The sequence below is a fragment of the Heterodontus francisci genome, chromosome 35 (genome assembly GCF_036365525.1).
Source record: "Heterodontus francisci isolate sHetFra1 chromosome 35, sHetFra1.hap1, whole genome shotgun sequence".
NCBI classification, from domain to species: Eukaryota; Metazoa; Chordata; class Chondrichthyes; order Heterodontiformes; family Heterodontidae; genus Heterodontus; species Heterodontus francisci.
In genome coordinates, this window is record NC_090405.1 from 12,995,443 (window position 1) to 13,009,359 (window position 13,917).

The window sequence follows — 13,917 nt, forward strand, 5'->3', positions numbered from 1 at the left end:
CTCTCTGACACTCTCTGACACTCTCAGAGGCTCTCTATCACTCTCTATCACTCACTGACACTCTCAGACACTCTCTGACACACACTGACGCTCTCAGACACTCTCTTTCACTCTCTGTCACTCTCAGACACTCTCAGACACTCTCTATCACTCTCTGACACTCTCTATCTCTCTCTGACACTCTCTATCGCTCTCTGATACTCTCTGACACACTCAATCACTCTATGACATTCTCTGATACTCTCGATCACTCTCTATCACTCTCTGACAGACTCTGACACTCTCTGACACTCTCAGAGACTCTCTGTCACTCTCTATCACTCTCTGACACTCTCTATCACTCTCTATCACTCTCTATCACTCTCTGACACTCTCTATCACTCTCTGACACTCTCTGACACTCTCTATCACACTCTGACACTGTCTGACACTCTCTATCACTCAATGACACACTCTGAAACTCTCTATCACTCTCTATCACTCTCCATCACTTTCTGACACTCTCAATCACTCTCTGACTCTCTTTTACACCCTGTGACACTCTGTGACACTCTCTGACACTCTCAGGCACTCTCTATCACTCTCTGACACTCTCTGACACTCTCTGACACTCTCTATCACTCTCTATCACTCTCTGACACACTCTGACACTCACAGACACACTCTATCACACTCCGTATCACTCTCTGACATTCTCTGACACTCTCTCTCACTCTCTGACACTCTCTATCTCTCTCTCTCTGACACTCTCTATCGCTCTCTGACACTCTCTGACACTCTCTGACTTGCTCTATCACTCTCTATCATTCTCTGACACTCTTTAACACTCTCTGACACTCTCGATCACTCAATGACACTCTATGGCACTCTCTGACACTCTGTATCACTCTCTATCACGCTCTGACACTCTCTGACACCCTCTGACACACTCTGGCACACTCTGACACTCTCTCGGACACTCTCTGACACTCTCTATCACTCTCTGACAATCTCTAACGATCTCAGAGGCGCTCTATCACTCTCTATCACTCTCTGACACTCTCAGGCACTCTCTGACACTATCTGACACACTCAATCACTCTCTACCATTCTCTGACACACTCTATCACTCTATGACACTCTCTGACATTCTCTATCACTCTCTATCAGTCTCTGACACACTCTGACACTCTCAGACACTCTCTATCACTCTCTGATACTCTCTGACACTCTCTGACATGCTCAGACACTCTCTATCACTCTCTGACACTCACTGACACTCTCAGACATTCACTGTCACTCTCAGACACTCTCAGACACTCTCTATCACTCTCTGGCACTCTCTGACACTCTCTGACACTCTCAGAAACACTCAATCACTCTCTATCTCTCTTTGACGCTCTCTGAAACACTCTATCACTCTCGATCACTCTCTGACACAATCTGACACTCTCTGAGACTCTCAGACACTCTCCACCACTCTCTATCACTCTATATCACTCTCTGAAACTCTCTATCAATTTCTGACACTCTCAATCACTCTCGGACTTTCTCTGACACTCTCTGACACTCTCAGACACTCTCTATCACTCTCTGACACACTGTGACAATCTCAGACACACTCTATCACACTCTGTATCACTCTCTGATACTCTCTGACACTCTCTATCTCTTTCTGACACTCTCTATCGCTCTCTGACACTCTCTGACACACTCAATCACTCTCTATCACTCTCTGACACACTCTGACACTCTCTATCACTCTATGACATTCTCTGACACTCCCGATCACTCTCTATCACTCTCTGACAGACTCTGACACTCTCTGACACTCTCTGTCACTCTCTATCACTCTCTGACACTCTCTATCACTCTCTGACACTCTCAGAGGCTCTCTATCACTCTCTATCACTCACTGACACTCTCAGACACTCTCTGACACACACTGACGCTCTCAGACACTCTCTTTCACTCTCTGTCACTCTCAGACACTCTCAGACACTCTCTATCACTCTCTGACACTCTCTATCTCTCTCTGACACTCTCTATCGCTCTCTGATACTCTCTGACACACTCAATCACTCTATGACATTCTCTGATACTCTCGATCACTCTCTATCACTCTCTGACAGACTCTGACACTCTCTGACACTCTCAGAGACTCTCTGTCACTCTCTATCACTCTCTGACACTCTCTATCACTCTCTATCACTCTCTATCACTCTCTGACACTCTCTATCACTCTCTGACACTCTCTGACACTCTCTATCACACTCTGACACTGTCTGACACTCTCTATCACTCAATGACACACTCTGAAACTCTCTATCACTCTCTATCACTCTCCATCACTTTCTGACACTCTCAATCACTCTCTGACTCTCTTTTACACTCTGTGACACTCTGTGACACTCTCTGACACTCTCAGGCACTCTCTATCACTCTCTGACACTCTCTGACACTCTCTGACACTCTCTATCACTCTCTATCACTCTCTGACACACTCTGACACTCACAGACACACTCTATCACACTCCGTATCACTCTCTGACATTCTCTGACACTCTCTCTCACTCTCTGACACTCTCTATCTCTCTCTCTCTGACACTCTCTATCGCTCTCTGACACTCTCTGACACTCTCTGACTTGCTCTATCACTCTCTATCATTCTCTGACACTCTTTAACACTCTCTGACACTCTCGATCACTCAATGACACTCTATGGCACTCTCTGACACTCTGTATCACTCTCTATCACGCTCTGACACTCTCTGACACCCTCTGACACACTCTGGCACACTCTGACACTCTCTCTGACACTCTCTGACACTCTCTATCACTCTCTGACAATCTCTAACGATCTCAGAGGCGCTCTATCACTCTCTATCACTCTCTGACACTCTCAGGCACTCTCTGACACTATCTGACACACTCAATCACTCTCTACCATTCTCTGACACACTCTATTACTCTATGACACTCTCTGACATTCTCTATCACTCTCTATCAGTCTCTGACACACTCTGACACTCTCAGACACTCTCTATCACTCTCTGATACTCTCTGACACTCTCTGACATGCTCAGACACTCTCTATCACTCTCTGACACTCACTGACACTCTCAGACATTCACTGTCACTCTCAGACACTCTCAGACACTCTCTATCACTCTCTGGCACTCTCTGACACTCTCTGACACTCTCAGAAACACTCAATCACTCTCTATCTCTCTTTGACGCTCTCTGAAACACTCTATCACTCTCGATCACTCTCTGACACAATCTGACACTCTCTGAGACTCTCAGACACTCTCCACCACTCTCTATCACTCTATATCACTCTCTGAAACTCTCTATCAATTTCTGACACTCTCAATCACTCTCGGACTTTCTCTGACACTCTCTGACACTCTCAGACACTCTCTATCACTCTCTGACACACTGTGACAATCTCAGACACACTCTATCACACTCTGTATCACTCTCTGATACTCTCTGACACTCTCTATCACTCTCTGACACTCTCTATCACTCTCTATCACTCTCTATCACTCTCTGACACTCTCTGACACTCTCCATCACTATCTATCACACTATGACACTCTTTGACACTCTCTATCACTCTCCATCACTCTCTGACACGCTCTATTACTCTCTGACACGCTCTATCACTCTGGATCACTCTCTGACACTCTCTGACACACTCTGACACACTCTGACACTCTCTGACACTCTCTGACACTCTCTATCACTCTTTGACACTCTCTGACACTCTCAGATGCTCTCTATCACTCTCTATCACTCTCTGACACTCTCAGACACTCTCTATCGCTCTCTGACAATCACTGACAGTCTCAGAAATTCTCTGTCACTCTCTATCACTCTCAGACACTGTCAGACACTCTCTATCGCTCTCTGACACTATCTGACACACTCAATCATTCTCTATCACTCTCTGACACTCTCTGACACTCTCTATCACTCCATGACACTCTCTGACACTCTCTATCACTCTCTGTCACTCTCTGACACCCTCTGACACTCTCTGACACTCTCAGACACTCTCTGTCACTCTCTATCACTCTCTGACACTCTCTATCAATCTCTGACACTCTCTGACACTCTCTATCACTCTCTGACACTCTCCTTCGCTCTCTGACACTCTCTGTCTCTCTCAAACACTCTCAGACACTCTCAGACAGTCTCTATCACTCTCTATCACTCTCTGACACTCTTGACACTGTCAGAATTTCTCTCTCACTCTCTGACACTCTCAGACACTCTCTCTCACTCTCTGACACTCTCTATCACTCTCCGACATTCTCAGACACTCTCTGTCACTCTCTGACACTCTCTATCACTCTCTGGCACTCTCTATCACTCTCTGACACTCACTGACACTCTCTATCACTCTCTGTCACTCTCAGACACTCTCAGACATTCTCTATCACTCTCCATCACACTCTGATGCTCTCTGACGCTCTCAGACACTCTCTGTCACTCTCTCTCACTCTCTGACACTCTCTGACACTCTCCGACACTCTCTGGCACTCTCTGAAACTCTCTGACACTCACTGACACTCTCTGACACACTCAATCACTCTCTATCACTCTCTGACACACTCTGACTGTCTCTATCACTCTATGACACTCTCTGACACTCTCTATCACTCTCTGTCACTCTCTGACACACTCTGACACTCTCTGACACTCTCTGACACTCTCTGTCACTCTCTATCACTCTCTGACACTCTCTGTCACTCTCTATCACTCTCTGACACTCTCTGACACTCTCAGAGCCTCTCTATCTCTCTCTATCACTCACTGACACTCTCAGACACTCTCTATCACTCTCTGACACACACTGACACTCTCAGACACTCTCTTTCACTCTCTGTCACTCTCAGACCCTCTCAGACACTCTCTATCACTCTTTGACACTCTCTATCTCTCTCTGACAATCTCTATCGCTCTCTGACACTCCCTGACACACTCAATCACTCTCTATCACTCTCTGACACACTCTGACACTCTCTATCACTCTATGACATTCTCTGACACTCTCGATCACTCTCTATCACTCTCTGACAGACTCTGACACTCTCTGACACTCTCAGACACTCTCTGTCACTCTCTATCACTCTCTGTCACTCGATCACTCTCTGACACTCTCTATCACACTCTGACGCTGTCTGACACTCTCTATCACTCAATGACACACTCTGAAACTCTCCATCACTCTCTATCACTCTTAATCACTTTCTGACACTCTCAATCACTCTCTGACTCTCTTTGACACTCTCTGACACTCTCTGACATTCTCTGACACTCTCTGACACTCTCAGGCACTCTCTATCTCTCTCTGACACTCTCTAACACTCTCTGACACTCTCTGACACTCTCTGACACTCTCAGACACTCTCTATCACTCTCTATCACTCTCTGACACTCTCTGACACTCTCCATCACTATCTATCACACTCTGACACTGTCTGACACTCTCTGACACATTCTATCACTCTCTATCACTCTCTGACACGCTCTATCACTTTTTGACACGCTCTATCACTCTGTATCACTCTCTGACACACTCTGACACACTCTGACACTCTCTGACACTCTCTATCACTCTCTGACACTCTCTGACACTCTCAGAGGCTCTCTATCACTCTCTATCACTCTCTGACACACTCAGACACTCTCTATCACTCTCTGACAATCACTGACAGTCTCAGAAATTCTCTGTCACTCTCTATCACTCTCAGACACTCTCTGTCACTCTCAAACACTCTCAGACACTCTCAGACAGTCTCTATCACTCTCTATCACTCTCTGACACTCTCTGACACTGTCAGAATTTCTCTCTCACTCTCTGACATTCTCAGACACTCTCTCTCACTCTCTGACACTCTCTATCACTCTCTGACATTCTCAGACACTCTCTGTCACTCTCTGACACTCTCTATCACTCTCTGGCACTCTCTATCACTCTCTGACACTCACTGACACCCTCTATCACTCTCTGTCACTCTCTGACACTCTCAGAGCCTCTCTATCACTCTATCACTCACTGACACTCTCAGACACTCTCTATCACTCTCTGACACTCTCTATCACTCTCTGACATTCTCAGACTCTCTCTAACACTCTCTGACACTCTCTATCACTCTCTGGCACTCTCTGATACTCTCCGACGCTCTCAGACACTCTCTATCAATCTGCATCACTCTCTGACACTCTCTGACACTCTCGGGCACTCTCAGACACTCTCTATCTCTCTCTATCACACTCTGACGCTCTCTGACGCTCTCAGACACTCTCTATCAATCTGCATCACTCTCTGACACTCTCTGACACTCTCGGGCACTCTCAGACACTCTCTATCTCTCTCTATCACACTCTGACGCTCTCTGACGCTCTCAGGCACACTCTATCACTCTCTGACACTCTCTAACACTCTCTGACACTCTCTGGAACACTCAGACACTCTCTATCACTCTCTGATACTCACTGACATTCTCAGACACTCTCTATCACTCTCTGACACTCTCTGACACTCACAGACACACTCAATCACTCTCTGACACACTCAATCACCCTCTGGCACTCTCTATCACTCTCTGGCACTCTCTGACACTCTCAGACACACTCAATCACTCTCCATCACTCTCTATCACTCTCTGACACACTCTGACACTCTCTGACAATATCAGACACTCTCTATCACTCTCTATCACTTTCTATCACTCTATGACACTCTCTATCACTTTCTGACACTCTCAATCACTCTCTGACTCTCTCTGACACACTCTGACACTCTCTGACACTCTCTATCACTCTCTGACACTCTCTGACACTCTCAGAGGCTCTCTATCACTCTCTATCACTCTCTGACACACTCAGACACTCTCTATCACTCTCTGACAATCACTGACAGTCTCAGAAATTCTCTGTCACTCTCTATCACTCTCAGACACTCTCTGTCACTCTCAAACACTCTCAGACACTCTCAGACAGTCTCTATCACTCTCTATCACTCTCTGACACTCTCTGACACTGTCAGAATTTCTCTCTCACTCTCTGACATTCTCAGACACTCTCTCTCACTCTCTGACACTCTCTATCACTCTCTGACATTCTCAGACACTCTCTGTCACTCTCTGACACTCTCTATCACTCTCTGGCACTCTCTATCACTCTCTGACACTCACTGACACCCTCTATCACTCTCTGTCACTCTCTGACACTCTCAGAGCCTCTCTATCACTCTCTATCACTCACTGACACTCTCAGACACTCTCTATCACTCTCTGACACTCTCTATCACTCTCTGACATTCTCAGACTCTCTCTAACACTCTCTGACACTCTCTATCACTCTCTGGCACTCTCTGATACTCTCCGACGCTCTCAGACACTCTCTATCAATCTGCATCACTCTCTGACACTCTCTGACACTCTCGGGCACTCTCAGACACTCTCTATCTCTCTCTATCACACTCTGACGCTCTCTGACGCTCTCAGACACACTCTATCACTCTCTGACACTCTCTAACACTCTCTGACACTCTCTGGAACACTCAGACACTCTCTATCACTCTCTGATACTCACTGACATTCTCAGACACTCTCTATCACTCTCTGACACTCTCTGACACTCACAGACACACTCAATCACTCTCTGACACACTCAATCACTCTCTGGCACTCTCTATCACTCTCTGGCACTCTCTGACACTCTCAGACACACTCAATCACTCTCCATCACTCTCTATCACTCTCTGACACACTCTGACACTCTCTGACAATCTCAGACACTCTCTATCACTCTCTATCACTTTCTATCACTCTATGACACTCTCTATCACTTTCTGACACTCTCAATCACTCTCTGACTCTCTCTGACACACTCTGACACTCTCTGACACTCTCAGACACTCTCAGACACTCTCTATCACTCACTGACACTCTCTGACATTCTCAGACACTCTCTGACACTCTCTGACACTCTCTATCAAAATCTTTCACTCTCTGACACACTCTGACAAACTCTGACACTCTCTGACAGTCTCTATCAATTTCTGACACTCTCAATCACTCTCAGACACTCTCTATCACTCACTGACACTCTCTGACATTCTCAGACACTCTCTGACACTCTCTGACACTCTCTATCAAAATCTTTCACTCTCTGACACACTCTGACACTCTCTGACACTCTCAGACACTCTCAGACACTCTCTATCACTCACTGACACTCTCTGACACTCTCAGACACTCTCTATCAATCTCCATCACTCTCTGACACACTCTGACAAACTCCATCACTCTCTGACACTCTCTGACACTCTCAGACACTCTCTGACACTCTCAGACACTCTCTGACACTCTCAGACACTCTCTATCACTGTCTGACACACTCTGACAATCTCTGACACTCTCAGACACTCTCAGACTCTCTTAGACACTCTCAGACACTCTCTATCACTCTCTGACACTCACTAACACTCTCAGACACTCTCTGTCACTCTCAGACACACTCTGACAATCTCTGACACTGTCAGACACTCACAGACTCTCTTAGACACTCTCAGACTCTCTCTATCACTCTCTGACACTCACTGACACTCTCAGACATTCTCTGACACTCTCAGAAACTCTCAGACACTCTCAGACACTCTCTATCACTCACTGACACTCTCCGACATTCTCAGACACTCTCTGACACTCTCTGACACTCTCTATCAAAATCTTTAACTCTCTGACACACTCTGACAAACTCTGACACTCTCTGACAGTCTCTATCAATTTCTGACACTCTCAATCACTCTCTGACTCTCTCTGACACACTCAGACACTCTCTGACACTCTCAGACACTCTCTATCAATCTCTATCACTCTCTGACACACTCTGACAAACTCCATCACTCTCTGACACTCTCTGACAGTCTCAGACACTCTCTGACACTCTCAGACAAACTCCATCACTCTCTGACAATCTCTGACACTCTCAGACACTCTCAGACTCTCTTAGACACTCTCAGACACTCTCTATCACTCTCTGACACTCACTGACACTCTCAGACACTCTCTGCCAGTCTCAGACACCTCAGACACTCTCTATCACACTCTTTCACGCTCTGACACTCTCTATCACTCTCTGACACACTCTGACAATCTCTGACACTCTCAGACACTCTCAGACTCTCTTAGACACTCTCAGACACTCTCTATCACTCTCTGACACTCACTGACACTCTCAGACACTTTCTGACACTCTCAGACACTCTCAGACACTCTCTATCACTCACTGACACTCTCTGACATTCTCAGACACTCTCTGACACTCTCTATCAAAATCTTTCACTCTCTGACACACTCTGACAAACTCTGACACTCTCTGACAGTCCCTATCAATTTCTGACACTCTCAATCACTTTCTGACTCTCTCTGACACACTCAGACACTCTCTGACACTCTCAGACACTCTCTATCAATCTCTATCACTCTCTGACACACTCTGACAAACTCCATCACTCTCTGACACTCTCTGACACACTCAGACACTCTCTGACACTCTCAGACACTCTCTATCACTCTCTGACACACTCTGACAATCTCTGACACTCTCAGACACTCTCAGACTCTCTTAGACACTCTCAGACACTCTCTATCACTCTCTGACACTCACTGACACTCTCAGACACTCTCTGTCACTCTCAGACACCTCAGACACTCTCTATCACACTCTTTCACGCTCTGACACTCTCTATCACTCTCTATCACTCTCTGACACACTCTGACACTCTCTTACAACCTCAGACACTCTCTATCACTCTCTATCACTTTCTATCACTCTATGACACTCTCTATCACTTTCTGACACTCTCAGTCACTCTCTGTCTCTCTCTGACACACTCTGACACTCTCTGACACTCTCAAACACTCTCAGACACTCTCAGACACTCTCTATCACTCACTGACACTCTCTGACATTCTCAGACACTCTCTGACACTCTCTGACACTCTCTATCAAAATCTTTAACTCTCTGACACACTCTGACAAACTCTGACACTCTCTGACAGTCTCTATCAATTTCTGACACTCTCAATCACTCTCTGACTCTCTCTGACACACTCAGACACTCTCTGACACTCTCAGACACTCTCTATCAATCTCTATCACTCTCTGACACACTCTGACAAACTCCATCACTCTCTGACACTCTCTGACAGTCTCAGACACTCTCTGACACTCTCAGACACTCTCTATCACTCTCTGACACACTCTGACAATCTCTGACACTCTCAGACACTCTCAGACTCTCTTAGACACTCTCAGACACTCTCTATCACTCTCTGACACTCACTGACACTCTCAGACATTCTCTGACACTCTCAGACACTCTCAGACACTCTCTGACACTCTCTATCATTCACTGACACTCTCCGACATTCTCAGACACTCTCTGACACTCTCTATCAAAATCTTTAACTCTCTGACACACTCTGACAAACTCTGACACTCTCTGACAGTCTCTATCAATTTCTGACACTCTCAATCACACTCTGACTCTCTCTGACACACTCAGACACTCTCTGACACTCTCAGACACTCTCTATCAATCTCTATCACTCTCTGACACACTCTGACAAACTCCATCACTCTCTGACACTCTCTGATATTCTCAGACACTCTCTGACACTCTCAGACACTCTCTATCACTCTCTGACACACTCTGACAATCTCTGACACTCTCAGACACTCTCAGACTCTCTTAGACACTCTCAGACACTCTCTATCACTCTCTGACACACACTGACACTCTCAGACACTCTCTGTCACTCTCAGACACCTCAGACACTCTCTATCACACTCTTTCACGGTCTGACACTCTCTATCACTCTCTGACACACTCTGACAATCTCTGACACTCTCATACACTCTCAGACTCTCTTAGACACTCTCAGACACTCTCTATCACTCTCTGACACTCACTGACACTCTCAGACACTCTCTGACACTCTCAGACACTCTCAGACACTCTCTATCACTCACTGACACTCTCTGACATTCTCAGACACTCTCTGACACTCTCTATCAAAATCTTTCACTCTCTGACACACTCTGACAAACTCTGACACTCTCTGACAGTCTCTATCAATTTCTGACACTCTCAATCACTCTCTGACTCTCTCTGACACACTCAGACACTCTCTGACACTCTCAGACACTCTCTATCAATCTCTATCACTCTCTGACACACTCTGACAAACTCCATCACTCTCTGACACTCTCTGACACACTCAGACACTCTCTGACACTCTCAGACACTCTCTATCACTCTCTGACACACTCTGACAATCTCTGACACTCTCAGACACTCTCAGACTCTCTTAGACACTCTCAGACACTCTCTATCACTCTCTGACACTCACTGACACTCTCAGACACTCTCTGTCACTCTCAGACACCTCAGACACTCTCTATCACACTCTTTCACGCTCTGACACTCTCTATCACTCTCTATCACTCTCTGACACACTCTGACACTCTCTGACAATCTCAGACACTCTCTATCACTCTCTATCACTCTATGACACTCTCTATCACTTTCTGACACTCTCAATCACTCTCTGACTCTCTCTGACACTCTCTGACACTCTCAGACCCTCTCAGACACTCTCTATCACTCACTGACAATCTCTGACATTCTCAGACACTCTCTGACACTCTCTGACACTCTCTATCAAAATCTTTAACTCTCTGACACACTCTGACAAACTCTGACACTCTCTGACAGTCTCTATCAATTTCTGACACTCTCAATCACTCTCTGACTCTCTCTGACACACTCAGACACTCTCTGACACTCTCAGACACTCTCTATCAATCTCTATCACTCTCTGACACACTCTGACAAACTCCATCACTCTCTGACACTCTCTGACAGTCTCAGACACTCTCTGACACTCTCAGACACTCTCTATCACTCTCTGACACACTCTGACAATCTCTGACACTCTCAGACACTCTCAGACTCTCTTAGACACTCTCAGACACTCTCTATCACTCTCTGACACTCACTGACACTCTCAGACACTCTCTGTCACTCTCAGACACCTCAGACACTCTCTATCACACTCTTTCACGCTCTGACACTCTCTATCACTCTCTGACACACTCTGACAATCTCTGACACTCTCAGACACTCTCAGACTCTCTTAGACACTCTCAGACACTCTCTATCACTCTCTGACACTCACTGACATTCTCAGACACTCTCTGTCACTCTCAGACACCTCAGACACTCTCTATCACACTCTTTCACGCTCTGACACTCTCTATCACTCTCTGACACACTCTGACAATCTCTGACACTCTCAGACACTCTCAGACTCTCTTAGACACTCTCAGACACTCTCTATCACTCTCTGACACTCACTGACATTCTCAGACACTCTCTGACACTCTCTATCAAAATCATTCACTCTCTGACACACTCTGACAAACTCTGACACTCTCTGACAGTCTCTATCAATTTCGGACACTCTCAATCACTCGCTGACTCTCTCTGACACACTCAAGACACTCTCTGACACTCTCAGACACTCTCTATCAATCTCTATCACTCTCTGACACACTCTGACAAACTCCATCACTCTCTGACACTCTCTGACACACTCAGACACTCTCTGACACTCTCAGACACTCTCTATCACTCTCTGACACACTCTGACAATCTCTGACACTCTCAGACACTCTCAGACACTCTTAGACACTCTCAGACACTCTCGATCACTCTCTGACACTCACTGACACTCTCAGACACTCTCTGTCACTCTCAGACACCTCAGACACTCTCTATCACACTCTTTCACGCTCTGACACTCTCTCTCACTCTCTATCACTCTCTGACACACTCTGACACTCTCTGACAATCTCAGACACTCTCTATCACTCTCTATCACTTTTTATCACTCTATGACACTCTCTATCACTTTCTGACACTCTCAATCACTCTCTGACTCTCTCTGACACACTCTGACACTCTCTGACACTCTCAGACACTCTCAGACACTCTCAGACACTCTCTATCACTCACTGACACTCTCTGACATTCTCAGACACTCTCTGACACTCTCTGACACTCTCTATCAAAATCTTTAACTCTCTGACACACTCTGACAAACTCTGACACTCTCTGACAGTCTCTATCAATTTCTGACACTCTCAATCACTCTCTGACTCTCTCTGACACTCTCAGACACTCTCTATCAATCTCTATCACTCTCTGACACACTCTGACAAACTCCGTCACTCTCTGACACTCTCTGACAGTCTCAGACACTCTCTGACACTCTCAGACACTCTCTATCACTCTCTGACACACTCTGACAATCTCTGACACTCTCAGACACTCTCAGACTCTCTTAGACACTCTCAGACACTCTCTATCACTCTCTGACACTCACTGACACTCTCAGACATTCTCTGACACTCTCAGACACTCTCAGACACTCTCTGACACTCTCCGACATTCTCAGACACTCTCTGACACTCTCTATCAAAATCTTTAACTCTCTGACACACTCTGACAAACTCTGACACTCTCTGACAGTCTCTATCAATTTCTGACACTCTCAATCACTTTCTGACTCTCTCTGACACACACAGACACTCTCTGACACTCTCAGACACTCTCTATCAATCTATATCACTCTCTGACACACTCTGACAAACTCCATCACTCTCTGACACTCTCTATCACTCTCTGACACACTCTGACAATCTCTGACACTCTCAGACACTCTCAGACTCTCTTAGACACTCTCAGACACTCTCTATCACTCTCTGACACTTACTGACACTCTCAGACACTCTCTGTCACTCTCAGACACCTCAGACACTCTCTATCACACTCTTTCACGCTCTGAC